This window comes from Ixodes scapularis, unplaced genomic scaffold (genome assembly GCF_016920785.2).
Source record: "Ixodes scapularis isolate PalLabHiFi unplaced genomic scaffold, ASM1692078v2 PGA_scaffold9__187_contigs__length_104089568, whole genome shotgun sequence".
NCBI classification, from domain to species: Eukaryota; Metazoa; Arthropoda; class Arachnida; order Ixodida; family Ixodidae; genus Ixodes; species Ixodes scapularis.
This window is the reverse complement of record NW_024609884.1, coordinates 1358142-1371246: the sequence shown is the minus strand read 5'-3', so window position 1 is coordinate 1371246 and position 13105 is coordinate 1358142. Positions and strand designations below refer to the sequence as shown.

At 48.4% G+C, this 13105-nt stretch overlaps 1 protein-coding gene across 3 annotated transcripts in view; it reads right to left on the bottom strand.

Annotated features, from left to right (window-relative positions):
- LOC8034244 (epithelial splicing regulatory protein 2) overlaps positions 1 to 13105 on the bottom strand; it is a 138846-nt gene that overhangs the window by 103093 nt on the left and 22648 nt on the right. The gene's annotated exons all lie outside the window — the stretch shown is intronic.

Below are 13105 nucleotides of genomic sequence, written 5' to 3'. Positions count from 1 at the left end.
AAAGTAATTAAATTACAATTAGCATTCATTTTAGCCGAAAGTAATTAATTACAAATTACAAATAAACGTAATTAAATTACAGTAATTGAATTACTGTAATTGAGTTACAACCCAAGTATGCTGTGCGCCGTGCAGACCGTGATGTGCGTGAAGCTGGGGAGTATTTCCGTGAAAGTATAATTTCATTTGTTCAAGTTTATAAGGCTCAGAAATGCGCGCCGCCTGCAGGGAGCCACTCAGTACCACCCCACAGTGCCACCTCATAATGCTGGCCGAAGGACGGCTGGCAGTAATAGCATTATCTCTCGTTTTGTATTCTGGGGGTGCTTTTACCTGTTTTGACACGCCCCAAATCCTGCAATAAAGAAGAAAAAAGCCGGTATGGTTTAATTCGTTAAGGCGTCGCACCGGATAGCCGAAGGTTGCGGGTTCGATCCCCGCTCCTGACCCAATTTGTCGCCAGCTCCTTGACCCTTGCCCTTCCCCTAACATTCATGCAATAAATTCAATAATCACTCTATCCCCTCTTCATTTATTATAAATATATATATATACATACATACATATACATACAACACAGGCACTTCACATTATCGTACGTGGTCTCCAAGGGGGAAATAAACGAACATATGCAGATGAATGAACCGTACCTGAGCCAATATATATATCGATACCCCGCACCTCCACCAAGTATGTTGCGTTGTTCCGGGTCCAAGCAAGGAGACGACTGTTTGCGGTTCGGCTTTTTAATTCCAAACTGACCGCCACCGGCGCGAGCCCCTCGCTCGAGTCCGTGGCGCCGAGACAGCCCGTCGTCTTCTTCCTCGTAGCAATATATATATATATATATATATATATATATATATATATATATATATATATATATATATTGACGAAACTTTTGACGAAAACCCGGCCGTGTCCGTCAGTTTGTCAGGGCCGGAGATATGTATATATCACGGGCACTTTTCACCTAAGAGGAAATAATCGAAAATAAGCGAATGAATGAACCGTATTTGATGGAATGAATCAAAATCCTACGAAACTGCCGAAAGTCAGAATATTTGGCGTGCTTGCACACTGAGTGGCCACGGACGTCACCTCTATCTTCAGTTCTACTCGGGCGCCTCGATATTCCAAAATGTTGCACACTTAAGGGTCAATCGTGGTAAAGTGAGTCTCCCCGAGGCCTTGTATGACGGTGCAGTAACGTTGGTTGTCTTTATAAAGACACATATGCGCCACAGATGCATCTGCGCAGCGAACACCCTCTCCGTTGTATGAGATCGTTAGGCGTCAAATAGGATGTTGGCCACCCAGCCGCCTACAGGTCTTCCACGAGCAGCAAGTTCTCACAGCCACAGAAATGCAAAGAATCGAGACCTCGCTCCACCCCCTCGGATACAATGGGAAGACACTCATTGGCAGGTCTCTGCAACAACGAGGGTTACAATATATGTGACGTCAAGCATAATGACTGTTTCTGCCAAAATTAAAAAAAAAAAAACTAAAACTAGGCTGCTTGAGACAAAAAGGTAACTCTTTTCGGGAGCAAGCTGCAAGCCGAGGCGGACGTCAGGGATTACAAAAAAGAAAACATATTAATTAACGAAATAATTTCTAATTAACTTTTAATTAGTGGATATAAACGGATGGTTCCAATTAGAAACTTGCTGAGTGTTATGGAAAAACCCCGAATTTGTTACTTTTAGGACAACTTGACGCCGGCGGAAAGCTCGGGGGCGCGCTCAAGTCTCGTGCAGCGGGCGCAAAATTGCAACCGCGGTTTCGCATCGGCGGCCCAGCTCCTGTTGCATTTCGATTAATGAATTACTCGATTAATGGCTCGGCTAATTGATTCATTTTACGACCCCAACATATTTAGGCCGGCATGTAGGCAGTACTGGCAATCGGTCTGCAACTCTACAATCCACCCGCGGTATCCAACTTCACTAGGTACACTCCGACCTTGAAGACAACGCATCGGCGGTAACCTTTAGCGAGATTGTTAGTGCCGAGCCGGTTACCGGTTACTTCCGGTTTCAGTACCGGTTCCGCTTCGTAGGCGAATTCAAATATCGGCTCCGTTTCGCTTACGGTTCCCTAAAATAGTTCCCTTCGAAAAACGAGTTTTGGCTCCGGTTTAAATCCCTGCGTACGAGCACACAACAGAGGTGGCAATAATGATATCACAGTAATTAAATTACTTTCTGCAGAATCGAGTAATTGAATTCGTCAAACTTTGTGTAGGCATTCTAGTAACGTAATTAATTATTCTATAGCGGTAATTATAGTCAAATTACTGCAGGGAAGAAAAATGAATTAATATAGCCCCCCCCCCCCCCCCCAATTCCCCCCCAAAAAGACACGATGTAGCGAAAAATACAACCACTTTGCACGTTGGAAACGTACAATAATTCAGTTATAGCTGCTGAAGCAAACACTGCAACGCCTGAAAAAAAAAAAAAAAACTGACGCGGGAAGAGGAATTGAGCTTTTTGGACTACCGAGCGCCGTCTGGGGGTTGGTCTTCGAACTACAAATGAAGGGCAGCACAACGTCATAGCAATGGCATCATTGGCATCGTACCGTCGTATTGTTTTCTTTTTATAGCCCATACTCAAAAAAGAATGGTGACAAACTTAGACGTGCTAAGAATATTGGTCGTGCGGCACCCTCGGAAAAGGATCTGGAAAAGGTCAGATGAGAGGGCATGCGGAGAGGCTAGGTTTATTGACCTTTGTCCTTGACACTTCGTTCCGACTGAGGGGGGGACAACCGTCATATACCCCTCAATCTCGTTCCGAATGAGGGGAACAACCGTCACATACTCCTCAATCTCGTTCCGATTGAGGGGGAACAACCGTCACAAACTCTTCAATCTCGTTCCGAATGAGGGGAACAACCGTCACATACTCCTCAATCTCGTGCCTAATGAGGGGGAACAACCGTCACAAACTCTTCAATCTCTTTCCGAATGAGGGGGAACAACCGTCACATAGTCTTCAATCTTGTTCCGAATGAGGGGAACAACCGTAACATACTCCTTAATCTACCGTTCAAAGGGACAGGAACAAAGGAACCAGCCTTTCGAGCAACCCAAACACGGCGAAATTGTCGTCTCAGGGACGCAGAAACACTCTGCCCGTCCTAAACCAGCTGAGGCGGTCAAGACAACAGCCTGCACCTAAAGGGAATCATCTAGACGCGTGAAGAATTCCCGCTCGCACAAAGCCACAAAGTGACTGCCAGGGTTCTCACCTTCCTCGGCGAAGCACACGCTTCTGGACCTCGTTTTGCGGTCTCCAAACAGCGGATTGTGTGGACCAAAGAACGCAAGTAAAATTATTCGTAGTACTAAAGTAGCAATGGCGTCTTTTTCCATAAAGAGATGAAGAGTATTTAAGAGCAGTGTCATTACTTCTTAAAGCGTAGTTTTTACGTTCCTAGTGCGTTAGTTTACGCCCCTACCTTAAGTACACTCGAAGTGGCAAAGTGACGTGTAATGTAATTAAATTACGCGAGTAGGTTGGCCACCCCTGGTGTACAGCGGTCGTCTTCGCCTTCAGCACCCTCCGCTACACCTTGGTGAGCCCAGGCCGCCAAGCGTGGCACGGGGGGGGGGGGGGGGGGGGGGGGGCGGGGGGGGGGGGTTGACGTCCGCTGCCAGCAGCGGCTGCGGTTGTTGGAGGCAGTCGAGAGAAGGCCTGCCACGGCCCGCTTGAGCAGACCAACGGGCCCCCATCGCAGCCCGACCCTTCGAAGATCGCCCGGGGGGGGGGGGGGGGGGGGGGGGGGGGTCTAGAAAACAGGGCTAGAAAACAGAAAGCAGGCAGTAGCTGTCACAGCCCTGTTTTCTAGCCTGAAGAAATCTTGTGAGCATCAGATCTCCCGAAGCTTTGAGTTGCAAATATCCAGACTCGAAGACGCGGGCTACCCGCGACATGTAATTGCCTCCGTGTGCGAAAGAATTTGCCGCACCATCAAGACGACTTGCGGACGCAACGACCCTTCCACACAGCAAAAGAAGAAAAGAAGACCGTGTGTGGTTGTCCCATATATTCATGGGATTACACATAGGTTAAAAAAGATGGCAAATCGGCACGAGGTACAAGTGCTGTGTTCGGCGCCCAATAAGGCCTATTCGTTGTGCCGCAAGGTCAATCAGGGGCAAACCAGCAACAGCAAGGGCTGTGGCACTAATCACAGGACCGTCTATGCCCAGTGCGACAAGGAGGTTATATACCACATACCCCTGACATGCGGCCGCTGTTACGTCGGCCAGACCGGGCGGTGTATAAATGATAGGACTCGGGAACATGCCAACAGTTTGAAGAACTTGACGGCAGCAGGTCACTTAGCCGTATACATTGCCGTGACTGCAAGTACAAGGCGAACCTAGACAAGGTTACCATCATGGAGCACCATCGAAACCGGTTTGCACGTGAGGTTTTAGAAGCTTTAAACATACAAGAGAAAGGGGACATGTGTGTTAGTTCAACATCTGTGACCTTAACCAGAGAAGAGAGGATGTTCTTGCGAGGTGAAGGAACCGCCCACAAGTAGACAGACGAGGAGGATGCCTTAGTTTAAAAATTAGGAAAAAAAGAAAGAAGAGAAGCAAGCTAGGTATGATTGATCCTAGCCTGCCGATGAAGAGGAAGTGTTTCATTAAATACAGTTGGTAGTCCAGCGGTTGAATGCGTCTCTCTCTTCCTCCTTACATTTGTATGCTTGGTTTGTTCAGCTGGTGTCTTCTAAACTGTTGGATCGCCACGTTTGGGAAAGACCATTTGTCCGTTGCTTCGCTGGATCCGCTGCCGTTCATCCTCATTAGGGAATGGCGAGCAGAAAATTCACCTAAGATCGCCCCGCACACATTATTCGAGTGTGATAAAGAAATGTTATTAATGGCAAAGGTGCAGGCACTAGTGCAGGCGAGCTGGAAAGAATAAACAATAACAATCCCCAGAGAAGAGGAAAATGCAGGCCGTTCATTCTTGTTTATGTTAGGCTGGTGGCAGCTGATAATACCCGTTTGCTCCACTGACGTCTAGCTCCTGGTAAGCTCATTTGGTAGAGCGCTCCACTGGAAATGGAGAGGTCTCGGGTTTAATACCCGGAGCAGGCGGATTTTTACGGTTTCGCACCAGTCACTTCGCTGTGTTTGGAGATTTGTGTTTGTCCTTTGTCCCTCTTATTCCCCTTCTCCAGGGACTATTTTCGCCATTCTTGTCCAGCTCGCTTGCAACATTGCAATAATACTGGTATTTGCGTGTTCTTGCTGCCTTTTCTCGCTCAGGTCTCGTGAAATAATAAAGTGTGGGTATTTTAATGTTTTTTTGGGTGTATCCATATGACTAATTGCTTTAATATTATTTCTAGAGTAAGAATAAAAGAACCAATCCAAATTTCGGCAAAATATCGCCACGGGTGATGAGTCTGGAAGATGTTCCAAAAACGTATAAACTAAAAAACGCTGTTCTCACTACGAAAACCCAAAGACGGAATCCGACACACAGCAGAAGTGTGTGTGTGTGTGTTTGTTTTTTAAGGCAACGCGTGACGCATAGGACTTTCTATTACAAGCACCGTTTGACCGTTTGTCTATCTTGATAATGATGTCAGAGTTTTTCATATGCTAAAAGGATGATACCTTTCTGGAAAGACTATTATGGTTAAGTGGCGTATTTTAGTGATCGTGGAGTTTATCGGGGGCCTATACATTGCCGTAATTTGTATAAAGCATGAACCAACTATCCCGCACCGCCACCCTAACGCATTTTGTATAAATAATAATAATGCAATTAAGATATCTTAGTAATACGTAGTTTTTCGAGCTCTAATAGAATTTGATGCTTATGACCTAACTTCAAACGCGCGAACCATTGCAGCATTTTAATTAACAAATTGCAAAATAAAAATAATTTAAAATCATCGAAAACATAATCTAGCTAATCTGAGAAATCAACGTGAAATTACATTCGTTGGAGGTAGAGCACATGTGAAGCTTATCAAAGTCACGGCTGTTGACAATCGGCAAAACTTCCGAAATCGTCGTCAATCCTTCCGGACCAAAAGTCTCGAAATACAAAAATAAATAAAAAAAAACGTTTTTTTTTCGTTTTTTTTCTTTTTTTTTTTTTGTTTTTTTACGCGTTGTCGTTTTGTTAATCTCCGCCTTTCTAGTTCGAAGGAACGCCTCCCTGCTTGCACGTCTGCTCACTGCAGCGCACGTTTGTTGTCGTTGGTAACCGGTGAAAGAGTAGCGAGGTTTTGTATTGCGCAAGTTCACACTGCGCGTGCGCGGAGCGCAAATTTGAGGTCTTGGATTGCATCATGGCGACGGCGGGCGCATGTGCAGTGTGGAGCACGCGACTCTAACGCAAACGCACAGTGTTTGCTTCTATTTCATTCCTTCGATAATATGGGCACGGGTTGAGTATGTTGTATATTCTATCGTGGTAAACGCGTTAAACTTTGCATGCATTGGCTCAACGTTTATAGACGAGAGGGCGCTGCGGTCAAACGCTCAAATGCGTATACACGTTTGCAAGTCCGGTCTCAGGGCGCCGCCATCTTCCTCAGTGGGGTGCGCTCTCGGGAGCGGCCATAATCCGATTACGACGCCTTAGCAAGGCTTCGTAATCGGATTATGACTGGTTCAAGCGCACCCCAGACAGGCAAGATGGCAGCGCCCTGAAGCCGGACTTGCAAGCGTGTATATAACCACGTTCCATACCACACATTCTCTTTCTGACATGGACCGTTGACTTAAGCGGTGGAGATGCGTTCCCACGGCTTCTAGCGGATCCAAGCTGATCCGCCAGAAGAACCAGTGGCTCTGCATTTCACCGACCATAAAGCTGTAATAATGGAAGTCGAAACGCAACCCGGAACTCAGCACTACCTATGAGCAGTATGAAAAAACCACTACCATCAGCACTACCTATGAACAATGAAATCAGTATCATCAGCACCACCAGAGCTTCGCCCCAATCAACATCATTCACCACGTGGAGATGCGGTCATTTGGTTTTTTATGTATTGTCTCCGCTAGGGGAAGAACACGTAAGTCTTTGTTCCCCCAGCCTGGCACTCCCGGCTGCCTGTGTCACAGGCACCTGCCAGTGGGGGACTTTCATGAGGACAGATATTCTTACAAATACGGCAGGAAACAGGACTTCAGCAGGATGACCTCTAAAAATGTAGAGTCCTTCCAAAGTGTTTTCTGAACACGCCTGTGGAGCTAAGTATAGGGGAAAATAAAGAACTCGCCAACCGCGAGAATGAGCGCCCCAGTGCTTTCCTCGCACACTTGTTCTTGAAGTTACCTCTGAAGGCAGCCTTTGGGTAACACACTTGAAGAAGGCGCGGCAAGTGCCCCCTGTACATGATCCCTCCATGTTATTCACTCGCTCTTTTGGCTTTGCCCAATTTCTCCAACTAGAACTCCGAATACGGCGGCGCTTGGGAAAACGATGCGTTCGAGGTATACGCGTTCGAAAACCCCAAGATATGATTTTCAGGAATGTGACTAAGGTTACCTCTTTTAGGTCATTTGTCTTAAATAGATCATGGCGTAACATCCACCAGTGACGTCTTCGACTGGGACTGCAGAGGACAGCACTGCGATTTTGTTTTGGTTGCTTTCGGATAAAGGATTTTGGTGTCAATTTGCAGTCGATGCAAATTACTCAATGCGGAAGTATCTTGGAAACTAATTGAATTACATGAGTATTTGTACTCCAGATAATTTGCTGGAAAAGCAACTCGAGTAGTAGGTAAAGTACTTTTCGTAGCAGGTATGTGGCAAGTTGTCTCGAATACTTTTGTCGAGCATCTTGTTTGACACAGTGCGCATGTGATAGCGGACCGAGTCGCGGGATCGGGTCAGGCAAGATGGCGGTCTCATGTCCGGTGAGGATGCCCACTGCGCCTGCTCCGTCCAGAAGAAAGCCAATGGAGCGTAAACGGCGGCGCGGCTGACGCAACGTGCGAGCAAAGCAACAGCCCGAAGGTAAGGAACGAACCCCAAACACGCCCCCTGTCCGCACGCTTTGACGTATACGGGGTTGACGAATGAGAGCAGTCCTGTTGCGTTCGGCTCAGCTCCCCCTCCCCTGAGCTTCTCCTGGAAGAACCCTTTTGATGCCACCGGTCAGATGTCTGTTGATGTCTAACAGCCCGGCGTTCCCTCGCTTTGGTAAACCACTCGCGCCATGGGTGGAGTCCTTGACAAGAGAGTCGGCCGCTTCGTCCACGCTTCCGTGTCTCCACGGGGCACTTCCGTCCTGGCCTCGAACAACAAAAGGCGAATGGATGCATGATACGGGTGAACGAATAGGCGGCTGCGGCTTCCGCGAGTCCATTGTCACTTCCGCTCTATAGCCTGCCATCTCGCGTCGAGAGGTGGTTCTATTGGAAACCACTGGACTTGTCCCGCTTCAGGCTTTACTCCAGACGATCCAGACAAGATCTCTTAAAATCACGCTCTCCAAAAATGCAAGGGGAAGCGTGTTGGGAAAGTTGAAAGATGGAAATGATACGGAAAAGGTGGAACCAATAGAAAGTGCAAAGCGTGTGCGTTACCCTTTAACATCCCGCCGACGGGATCTCGTGATTTAATGGTCGATTACACCGGTAGAGCCCAATCGGTTTCCAAAATCTGCGATGGAGTTCGACCCGCCTGAGCTCGAAGTTTCCTGAACTAGAACTTGCCTGAGCTCAAACTTAACGAGCTGAATGAAATCTCCGACGGCCAATCAATGCTGTTGTTGTTCACCAGCAGAAGAAATGCCCGACGAGAGCACCGAACCACGGAGTACGTGTCGCAAGTAGAGAGGAATAAATCCGCATTCGTCTACCCGGAATGGCGCGCGGCACGCGGCGACACGCGTAGTCGAGCTCCGGCTGGGAGCCCGGCCTTTTTCCTGCTCGTTCATTGGTTGTCTCGGTCGATCGATAAGCGCGATTGGCTGTTGGCGCGCTGTGCGGGGAAGCTAGCCACGAAGGAACAGCGGCGGCTGCGCAAAGAGGCTGCGTCGTGGACCCAACGGCGATGGCTGGCGTCCCCGGGAGGGAAACTCGGCGTGCGCCGAGCAGCCGGCCAATGGGCGGAGAGCATCGACGCGTCTCCCCCTTCTTGTTTCCCCGACATCGAAGGAGGCCTGCGCGGGCCAGTCAGCAGACGCCATCGAGGGGCCTCCTCCCATGTCGATGCATTGTCTCTCTCCAGCGCAATAAGACCTCCCTTCATCCACCCTGAATGGGACACTACAACGAAATTTCGGCGCTCATATTTGGGTCTATATGTGTTCAAAGGAGCAGTATCACATCGAACATACCAATATCTTGTTAAAAAAAGTCTCGAAGAGGAGCACCTGGTGGATGTCGCTAAGGCCTCGCTTGTAATGCCCGTCTAGGAACCGTGACAGCTAGTGACGGTGAGTGTCTCGCCTCCGGCCACGGCGAGAGAAGAGGGGAACGAGGAACTCCCCTCTTCCTGAGAATGCCTTTTGTGTGTTGCAGAAGTCGCTATTGTCCCCCTACAGGATTACAGAAGATTAACCCGTCACTCAAAATTCGTACAAAAGCAGCCGCTTCGGTCGCTGGAACGACTAGGCCTTCTCTCGACGCCACCCTCGCCGTAGCTTTGCTCGTCCTGAGACCAACCACGTCACGATTGCGTTGGATGTCACGTGGTCTCCGCTGGGCCTTCTCCGCGCGCTTGCCAGAGTGGGCCGTTTATAACGAAAAATACACCCACCAGGCTCAAAATGCAAACGTGACATTGTCATTTACGGATATTGTGGATCATATTCAACCTATTTTCGAACACGCGGGAATATTTCAAATTTTCTTGAAGTATCCCTTTAAAGGGGCACTGAAGTCGATTCTGAGATCGTCCTTTTGTGGTGATAACTCAATCTAGACGCTCTTAGCATCCCAACAAAACCCGAAACCTCCTCGTTTTCGAGTATAAGATAAGGATAAGACTCCTCTTATTAGATAAGGATAAGACTCCTTTTTCGACTATAAGATGGATAAGACTTCTCTTCGCCCGCGGAGAAAAAGAGGAGTCTTATCCGAATGCGTACGTATACAGACTCTCTTATAATAAAATCATTCGGAATCTGCGCGTATTGTAGGGCTTTCATCGGTCCACAGATTGTAGTCCGCGAGAAAAAAAGAGTCCACATGTTTTTCTTTTGCCCTGAGATGAATAGGCGGTTTTATAATATAGGACTTGGTATATCTGGGAACTAACACATTTTAAACAATATAAAATCCAAAACGACCTCTTTTTTTAAAAACAAAAAGGCGCAGTTCGTGGCACTTCCAAGCATGTGTACTTCTTGCAACATGTCTGCAGTCAGTTGGAGAAATGGGACCGTGATACGAGGAAACGATCTGCAGACGGTCTGTCGTATATGACGGGTGGGAATCAGGAAGTTCATTGAGTTCGTTGGAGGTGTCGAAAGGTTCAATGGAGTCTTGTGTGCACAGTTAAGTGCTTAACTAGTCTCTCGTGTCAAAAAAAGAAAAAAAAAGAACGCCCGCATTGGGGACGCAGGTCCTAACGACACCTCAACGATGAACCGATGCGAATATCAACGCTTCAACTTGGAGCACACCCCAGCTCAGTCGTCCAATTCGGCGACGGCTCGCCTGCACGGACCGAGCAGCTCGGAACTTCTCGGCCGGCGGTTGTGTCGCCCCTCTTGCACGTTCCCACACTTGAGTTAGGGAGCGGCTCACAGGCGGCCTCAGAAGCACCGCAGCCGAGCTTCAGGTATACCTCTTTCGGAGCAAAAACAAGATTAACTAAGATTGCCATCACTGCATGGATGGCAATATTCGAGAAGAAAAAAAATCTACTCTAGAAGGAAAACGAACACCCCAAAGACAGACTAAACATCTACAAAAATGAGAAAACAAATTCTACCTTTTTCTTTTTACTTTCCAGCACAACACTCGGAGAGCCAATCACCGCAAATTATGGAGGCAGCTCAGCGAATGACGATGCCGAATGATAAGTTTACACACAAAAAAAAAAAACGCAGTCTGAGTTGTGACCATACCTCGGCAAACCTCACTCATGAGGCACCTCACTCACCCTCATCTTCACAAGTGAGGTGAGGGTGAGTGAGTTTCTCAACCAGGAAAATTCATGAGTGTGAGGGTGAGTGAGGGCCATGAGGGCTGTGAGGACCATGAGTGTGTGAGGGCGGTGAGTGCGTGAGGGGCGTGAGGGGTTTGAGGGCCATGAGTGCGTGAGTGGCGTGAGGGCCATGAGTGCGTGAGAGGTGTGGGGGCGGTGAGTGCGTGAGGGGTGTGAAGGCCATGAATGCGTGAGAGGCGTGAGGGCGGTGAGTGTGTGAGTGGCATGAATGCGTGAGGGGCGTGAGGGGTGTGAGGGCCCTGAGGGAGGTGAGTGCGTGAGGGCTATGAGGGCCAGCCATGAGTGCGTGAGAGGCATGAGGGCGGTGAGTGTGTGAGGTCCCCTTCAGACGGAGCAACTTTCTCAGCAATTTTGGTGTTGAGGTCGGGTTGTTCCCCAGCGTTTTCTAGATCGACACGAATTGCTGAGATCGGGTCCGGCTCGAAACAAGCGAGCAACTCGGAGCAATTCGAAGACGTTTGAAGCGGCAGCATCCAATCAGGGACACGATATTTTCATTGTTTTGCCTCGTGCCGGTGATGACGACAACTAAAGACTTGGTTCCGGTTTGAAGTTGATCGTTTTGTGGAAATAAACCGCTTCAGAAAGATGAGTTAGTATTCTCAACAAGATTTAAATGCATAAAAACACGTTTACGGCGCGTAATTGTGTGTCTAAATAGTGCAATAAAAATAACATTTCATGAGGATGGTGGCTAATTGCAGCAATTGGTTCCTGCGTGTGAACGCGGGCGGCCCGTGTTGCTGGTGTTGTGATGTCAAGTTGCTGGGCGAAATTGCCCCGTCTGAAGTGGGCCTGAGTGGCGTGAGAGCCATGAGTGCGTGAGGGGTATGAGCGCATAAGGGCCGTGAGTGCGTGAGAGCGGTGAGTGAGTGAGGGCCATGAGTGCGTGAGGGGGGTGAGTGCGTGAGTGGCGTGAAGGCCATGACTGCGTGAGGGGCGCGAGGGGTATCAGTGCGTGAGGGCGGTGAATGAGTGAGTGAGGGCCATGAGTGCGTGAGGGGTATGAGTGCGTGAGGACCAGGAGTGCGTGAGGGGATTGAGGGCCGCGCGGTTCAGTGAGGGTGAGTGAAGGGCTGAAGGTGAGTGTGACTGTGATGTGAGGATGAGGTTGAGTGAGAGGATGAAAGTGAGTATAGCTGTGAGGGTGAGTCAGGGCTTTGGTGAGTATGGCTGTGAGGGTGAGGGTGAGTGAGTGCGACCTAAAATACCGACCTTTGGTTGTGACAGTAAGCAATGCAAAACGTCACGCTTGCACACAACTCAGACTGCGTATTTTTTGGTCTAAACATATGTTTCGGCATCGCCATTTGCTGAGCTGCCTCCGTAAGTTACGGTGATTGGCTCTCCGAGTGTTGTGCGGGAAAGTAGACGCACGTTTTTTTGTTTTTTTTAGGGCGTGGTGCAACATTTTTGGGGATGGTATTCTGTTACGCGCGACACTGCATAGTTCTGCATAAAAAAAAAATACAGGAAGAATGAGTGACAGCTCAGCTTAAAACGTAAACAGCTTCCGATGCCGCAGGAAGAGCGAAGGATGTTACGCCATTCACGATGGTGACGGTCGCGTTGAAAAGCGGAGTTAGATCTTTTTCGTTAAATCTCATTCCCAGTCACCTGGTAGGTTAGGCACGTCCGGTATGGGCGACAAAAAAAATAATAAAAAATTTCAACCTGCAAATATTAAAAAAACAAAAAATATGCGGAAGCAGAACGAGAATGGATGGCGCTTATGCTTATATCCTAAATGTATTCCATTGGCATGGCGACGGCAAAACAATGTTTTCGCCCATACTGGAAGGGACGACAATTCATGATGGCGGCGCCCTTGTGACAAAGGTTTATAGACCTTTCCAGCGGCATTCTCGAAAGAATGCCGCTGGAACAGCGCGCGTTTCTGGTTTCGAGAGTGTACGTCAG